Genomic DNA, 5,823 nt, shown 5'->3' on the forward strand with positions numbered 1-5,823 from the left:
CGACCTGCGCATGCGCGAGATGGAACATCCAGTGCTAAAGCACCGCCTCTGGCGGTCATCCGGAATTCATAGAACCGTAGTTACATACGTAACTATCGTTTCGCTCAGTAAGAACCAAAAAACGAATAAACAAACTGAAATTTAGATTTTCGTTTTCTTGTCAAAACGAAAAAACGGCTTGTTTTCTGGTTTCTGCTTGCGTCAATTATTCCCAGAAAACAGAGTAATAAAACGTACCCTGCTCGTGAAGGGTACACGCTTTCTTCCGCCGATCTAAACGAATGGAGGAATAGCACCGACAGGGGGCGAGATGTTCTCCCAGCATTTGGGGAAATGGTTCCGTAGCATATTAATCTTTATTATCTGAATGAGAATTGCAATGTTTTAGGACAGATTCACCATTAAACGTGTTTCTAATAACATTTCTAGCGAGAAATATACTTTTTACTTGCATAATCTTCAGTCAGTGAATGTGTCTGATCTTTAGTTTGATGTTATTAGGACGGTTTTATGGTCTCACCAGCATGTTTCAACGACGTCAGGTTGCTAGGGACGTGACGATCTAGTTGTTGGCCAGTAGAGGCATGCCATTTAAACCGAATTTGGCCTATAACCAAATGTATGATATGCTGTACGTATAGCCTGGTTTTTATGTTATAAATATTTTTAATATTTTCTTATGCCTGAACTTGGTTAATCCACTTCCACATTGGTGGAAGTGGATTTTCAATGGTCAGATAAAGGCATTAAAGTAGTCCTATTTAAGGGCATTAATTCATTAAAGTAGTCTGGACAATCTACATTTTTTATTCTCAACAATTTAAGGAGGATCTTCCTCCCTCTCTTCACTGGAGAAGCCTCAACTGGTAGTAGTAGCAGTTGTACTAGCAGTAGTAATAGTAGTATTTGAGTAGGCCTATAGTAATATTCCTGCCAGGTAGCTAATGGAAACAAAACAAAGCCTTCCTCGCTCGTGGCGGTTAACACAGAGAGGCTCCTGTTAACACGGAGAGGCTGTGCTGCCATGATGCCTGATTCATGAGCCGAGGAAGAAGAGGAGGGTAAAACATCAGGTAGAGGACCAATGACTCGGACGTTCCTCGCTTTAGGACCGATGTCGGATCAATAACAAGTTCGAACACGACCAGGTCCGGGCACCCTGGCGTGTGAGCCCGGTGTGATGTCACAGTGCGTGCGGAGAGCGCCACCAGGGAAGAGGGATCAATAGCCGGGTGTCGGTTCACACCGTCACACCGCCTCGCTGCTCACCTGTGGAGAAGGCCAGCCACAGCCACATTCTGGATAATATATGGAATAGAAATATGATTCATAGTGATACAAGACCACATAACCTCGAAACAGAAGGAATTTAAACATAAAATGTGACTTGGTTGTAACGAAAAAAAAAAGAAAAAAAAAATATATATATATATACACACAAATACAATAACAAAATAATTTAACACGAATTCCACTCGGACACCCACTGACACGTATGATAAATTGCATTGTTTCTGAAACCTCAAGGACAGAAACAGGTCCTTTGTTAAAACTAGTCATTGTGTTGTATTTAGTTTAAGCAGATCATATTATTAAACAGGATATAATTTATGGAAATTTGTAGTGCAATCCTACTGATTGACACAGTAACAATGTCACATGTAATCCAATAAACCATGATTCGTTACAAAAAATAATTCCCCGTTTGCAGTCACTATTGGGCAGTAAAACCACCATTAGAGCATCAATTAAATAATGGATATATTAGGCCGACGTATTTTTACTGAACTGAATTAGGGCTGCATGTTTTGTTTTTATATTAACCAACCTGGTAGGCAAGAATAAAGAAAGCACTCTGAGAATTAAGTCAGAATTTAGAATCTCAGAATTCTGACATTATTGAGATTAAACTCAGAACTCATAAACGATGAGGCTGTCGAAGTATTCCCTTTACCGCTGCGCCTCCTAGAGATACGAGATGGTACTACAAGCCTTTTCATACGATTTCTCTTCCGAATTTGATCATTTTATTTCAGGAGCCTAGAACTAGCATGACAGTTATGAACAGACTAATAATGATGCCAGAAGACTGCTGCTCTCTCCACAGACACATGATGCAGTCGTCTCTGGGTTAAATACCGTGAGGAGTGAATGGACGAACAGGGGTTATGTTTGATTTGAATTGCTTTATTGATGCTGTCAAAAGCTTAGTGCTTTCACAATAGGCTAATACAGAAAGTATAGTCTTACTTATGCTTTTAAGGAAATTAAAACTGTATGTAGACATCATATAATTATACATACAAACAGTGCTTGTTTAATGAATGCATGGTCATCCCATGTTCCATGTTTGGTGTCTAATCAGAAGCAGAAAGGAAAGTAGCGATGTGTACGTCATAAAGAGTTGGAGCGAGTTAGAAGTGAGAGAGAGTTAGAGAGACAGGAGACACAGCGGGCTCCCTTAGGGGGTGTTCACAAAGACTACCTGAAGCATCATGGTCACACCAAACGTAGTTTTTAAGTGTGATCAGTCATTAACAGGCGGCTCAGTGGCCCACTAAGGAGCTGCTGGGTCGGGGGGGCGGCTGAACTCATCACAGAACACAAAATCTGTTCCTTTGATATTGAAGGAACATTTGAATCTCAGCGTTGGAGCCCTTGGATAACATGAGGGGCCAACTTAAAGGGAATACTACTCAGTCAGTTTAAACGATGGATAACATGACTGTGGCTAGAGAGGAGGAAGTTCTGTTTTCATATCGTTGTTCAGGAGGCCTGCTCATCCTTCAGGACCACAGGCCTCCGAACGAGATTAAAACCTGATTGACTTTGAACTCACCACTCTCTCTTCCTGGTTTATGGTCGAACGAGAAAACAAACGGATCAATGGACAATAAAAACAGATGTTCTCTTCTGATAGGAAACAGCCTTAACATTTCCAGTAAGGAAATGTTCTTTAACGTCACCCCCCCCTATGGGCGGTCTGGGGGGGCCGCTGGTAGGCCTGGGGGGTCTTCATCGCCATCATCGCCATCAGCTGCCTCACCACCTGGTCAGGAAACACACAGGAATAAAGACGTTTGAAGAATACACTCAACTATTCAACTACCAAGAATACTGGAAACTGATTTATATTAATGCCAGTTGAATGTAAGCCTTCATATTGGTCAAACGAGTGGAACTCCATGGACGTATTAACAGGCTCAATTACAGTCTAATGTCTACTGTTCTAGGTCTGACGTGAAGGCATAGGCGTAGATTACGGGGGGGACATGTCCCCACCACTATTTAAAATACGACATTTTATTTATTTTATTTGCGGGCAATTTGCTTATGATGTACATATCCCGAGCCAATACCCTGGTGTTTCCAACGCTGTTTTGCAAAACAAGCCAAAACACAAACTGTGTCTTTCAACTTTTATTGTTCGAATAGGATTTTCAACACCTGACAATACACTTGTAGTGCAGCGTTGAATGGATGATTAGCTTATATAAGGGTACCCAGTAGGGTTGTCGCGGTGTGGACATTTTCACACCAAGTAATACACTTGTGTCAAAACCGGTATTACAAAGTATAAACGGTATAAACTTTGAAACTAGGTCAACCGCCATCTTCTCTGTCAACTCTCCTCTCACACTCGGTGACAGCGCGCCAATTCTCAGCGTCTTATAACGTTCTATATATAATAGTATAATATAATTTTATAGATAATATCACGGCAAAAAGCTCTGTGCGCCTCCGGATGGCCGTAGGGGGGGGCTCTCGTAGGGATTGGGTTTCGCGTGTTTGTTTACCGGCGTTGCTATAGTTACCGGTCCTGTAAGGAAGCGCGCCAATTCTCTTCCACACAGAGCAGAACTATGGCCTATTTTACAAATGTGTATTTTCTTAATTATATTATTAACTTTTGCCGATATTTTTTTTTATTACTGGAAAAAAAAAAAATAATAACTCGGTGTTACCGGTAATACCGTATACCGCGGCAACCCTAGTACCCAGCACTTTTCAAACCACACTCAAGCTTATGGTTATTGTCCCCACCATTTCTAAAAACAAACTGACGCCCTTGCGTGAAGGGCTACTTGTGCAGTTGTTATTAGTTACATTAATGAATCATTGCAAGATATCTTCTGACAAGTTTAAGACGAGTTTGGACAAGGATTGTCTTAAAATGTACATTTCCCTTCCAGAACATAAACACGTGAGAACATAATAATAATAATAATAATAATACATTTAATTTAGAGGCGCCTTTCAAGACACCCAAGGTCACCTTACAGAGCATATAGTCATCATTCAAAACTATGTAAAACAGACTAGGAATAAAAGGAAAACAGAGGTTAAACATGAAGAATAATAATAATTAATAACACTCAAAGACGCCTAAAGTGAAGGGGGGACCTCACTAACATGATCGTTTTTTACCTCAACGTAAAGGTTTTACACGTAAAGGAAGCCTAAAATATGAAAAAGGATTACCGGAAGGTGCCAAAATATTCATATCAAAGAGTAAGTTAATAACATCTAAGAGTAGACCAGGTCTAAGTTAATAACTGTTAAGAGTAGACCAGGACTAAGTTAATAACATCTTAAGAGTAGACTCACTTCCTCAGGGAGGTTTGAGCAGAGGCAATACAAAGACCTGTCAGGCAGAGAGACACTATTGCTCGTTTTGCATAATTTTCCGCGCAGTCCCTGCTCAGCTTATAGTGTATGGAAGCCTACGCCTGAACTGGGCTGTCTGATCAGGGATGGACTGGTTTAACCTTCTGAAGTAGAGTCTGCTCGTAGGGCCGTGTCGAGAGCGACTCGTGCGTGGTGCGCTCCTCGTAGCCCTACCTCCTCAGTTAGGGGTCAGCTGGGGTAAAACAAACTTGGAGGCCGTTAAGGTTGAGGTGCGCTAATGTGATGCATCTTTTGTGTCTGCGCGGAGCGAGGTGCGCGGTGCCAACAGGACGGTTCTCTTACCTTGGTATCGTCAGGGAAACTCCCGGTCTGCAGTTTGGAGTGCACCAGTTGTCCGTTAACTGTCACCTCAAAACTCTCTGAAATGGAGAAAACAAAATAGATAAAAAATATTTAGAAGTTTATAGGCCGTAAAGAACACATGCGCAGTTCTAGTCCCATCCGAAAGTAAAGTGTCCAAAACAAGAGCTGTTGTGCGTAAAGTCAGCGGACTTACGGGCACGACCCACGGACCCCGTCACCTCCGCGTCGGGGATGGCCTTCTTGATGGCCGCTTCTAGCCGCGTGAAGCGGCTTCTGAAGCCTCATCCTCCGCTGGAAAAGATCAGAACTGTTAATAAAGACTGTTCTCTGTGAAACGGATTCAACGAGTCGCACTGTGAACGTTACTCACCAGTATTCAACGTGAACCTTCATCGCCATAGTGCTCTGGTGGTTGGGTTGTTGCAGAGGGTCGACTCTGCAAAGCGTCTCTTCTGCTAATTTTTTCCTCACTGATTTCCGGACTCAAAGCGCTGAGTCACTGTCTTTATAGGAACCTGAAGCCGCACCCAACGGGGAGGTTAAACCCGCAGGCCCGGATTCTGCTCTTTGTGTGTTTTGGCTCCTGAGAGCAGGGCGCAGTCCGCTCATTATCTATGAGATGTTGAACAACAGGTCAGAACGAAGCCTGCTTCAAAATAAAACGTGTGCACACTGCACGGAGAGAGCATGCCAGACTGCCTGTTTGCACAACCATATTGATATTAGCTTATTGATGTCTTTATAATGTCAACTGATCACAATGTGGTGGTGTTGCGATGCAGTGGACAAAACACACAGCAACGTGTTTCAGATTAGATTACACCCACAAAT

The 5,823-nt window shown here is 42.4% G+C and overlaps 1 long non-coding RNA gene across 1 annotated transcript; it reads right to left on the bottom strand.

The window, feature by feature from the left end:
- Nucleotides 1–2,175: 2,175 nt before the first annotated feature.
- Nucleotides 2,176–5,524, bottom strand: LOC132472502 (uncharacterized). The gene is made up of 4 exons (XR_009529092.1): nt 5,363–5,524; nt 5,186–5,283; nt 4,972–5,048; nt 2,176–3,049 (listed from the first exon to the last, which is right to left on the bottom strand). It is a non-coding gene; the product is annotated as an uncharacterized LOC132472502 (long non-coding RNA).
- Between the last annotated feature and the right edge of the window lie 299 nt (nt 5,525–5,823).

The sequence above is a fragment of the Gadus macrocephalus genome, chromosome 14 (genome assembly GCF_031168955.1).
Source record: "Gadus macrocephalus chromosome 14, ASM3116895v1".
NCBI classification, from domain to species: domain Eukaryota; kingdom Metazoa; phylum Chordata; class Actinopteri; order Gadiformes; family Gadidae; genus Gadus; species Gadus macrocephalus.